The 1,424-nt window shown below is 61.1% G+C and overlaps 1 pseudogene; it reads right to left on the bottom strand.

Moving 5' to 3' along the window:
• Nucleotides 1-597: 597 nt before the first annotated feature.
• On the bottom strand, nt 598-1,032 carry LOC116647266 (annotated as a pseudogene).
• Nucleotides 1,033-1,424: the final 392 nt, after the last annotated feature.

The raw sequence follows: 1,424 nt of genomic DNA, 5'->3' as shown, positions 1-1,424 counted from the left end.
GGCGGGACTCCACGGGGAAGGGAGATGCCAACGTCCAGAGGGTGTTCAGGATGCGGGCTTGTTAGGGAAGGCCAAATTAGCTCATGGAGTGTATAGGCTGAACTGTGTCCCCAAAAAGATAAGATGACATCTTGACTTCCAGTCCTCGGAATGTGACCTCATTTGGAAATAGGGTTGTTACAGGTGTAATAGGTAAGATGAGGTCATACTGGAGTAGGGTGGCCCTTCATGCAGGATGACTGGTGTCCCTGTAAGAAGAGAAGAGAGACAGACACATGAAAGCAGAGACCAAGGTTGTTTTTTTTGTTTTTTTTTTTTGCCCCAAAGGCGTATCCTAGCTTTATTAAAGGGCCGCGCCACAGAGTCAATATAAAAACACAAGAAGCCCCATCAGTTTAATAACAATAAAAAAAACCAAACAATGGAAAACTGAGGGGGCAGGAAAGAGGCCCCTGGGCCAGGGGTACAGGGAGTCCTGCTCACAGCACCAGACCTGGCTGCAGGGCCCCCTCCCCCCGCCCCGTATTGCTGTTGCTACGAGGTCGGGGGGGCAGTGATTGTCCTGTGGGAGCCACTGTTCACCTGGATAAAGGACCCTTACTTCTTCTGGGGTGTGCTCAGCTTCTGCATGGCCCGGGTCTTGTCCAGCAGGCCAGAGATGAAAGCCTCAGCGGCTTTGTAACAGTCAACCAGCAGCCCCTTGACCCTGGCAGCCCGGGTATCATCACTCCCCATGTCCAGGAGTTCGTCCACATCAATCTCCAACTCCGGGATCTCCTCTTCCTGGCAGTCGTAGAGGCGAGTGAGCTGCTCCAGGATCCACTCCTCCAGGCTGAAGCGCTTCTGTAGCTCCTTGCGGTCGTACTTGACCGTGACCTTCCCTTGGCGCCTCACTGGGCCCTCGCCTGCAACCCCAGGGGGCTCTGAAAGTAGAGGCGGGGCCCTGGGCCACCACTGCCCGGCCCCGGGGACCGGGGCCACCAACGCCGCGCCCCTCGCAGGGCCGCTGTCCCCCATGGCGGCTGCCGGGGCCACGTGCGCGCGTCCCGCCCCTCCCTGTGCCGCCGCCTCCCGGACGCCCTCCTGCTGGCTCCGGCTCGCTGGCTCGGGTTAGCTCCCGGCTCGGCTCCGCGGGGAGGGTGGCGGCGGGGGCGTCGGGGCAGCTGCAACACGCAGAGCTCCCCGCCCCCCCCCCCCCCCCCCCCCCCGGCCTAGCCTGGCCGCGCCCCGCCCCCCAGAGACTGAGTTTTGCTGCCACGAGCTCAGGAGCGCGAGGAGGGCCGGCAAGTCCAGAAGCGAGGAAGCGGGAAGGAAAGGTGCTCCCCGGCAGGATGCAGAGGGAGCTCGGCCTTGCCAGCACCTTGACCTAGGAGTCTGGCCTCCAGAGCGTGAGACGATACATTTCTGTTTGTTGACGCCGCCCT

Source organism: Phoca vitulina, unplaced genomic scaffold (genome assembly GCF_004348235.1).
Source record: "Phoca vitulina isolate PV1807 unplaced genomic scaffold, GSC_HSeal_1.0 scaffold40, whole genome shotgun sequence".
NCBI lineage: Eukaryota > Metazoa > Chordata > Mammalia > Carnivora > Phocidae > Phoca > Phoca vitulina.
The sequence above is the reverse complement of the archived record's forward strand: the minus strand, read 5'-3'. Positions and strand labels throughout refer to the sequence as shown.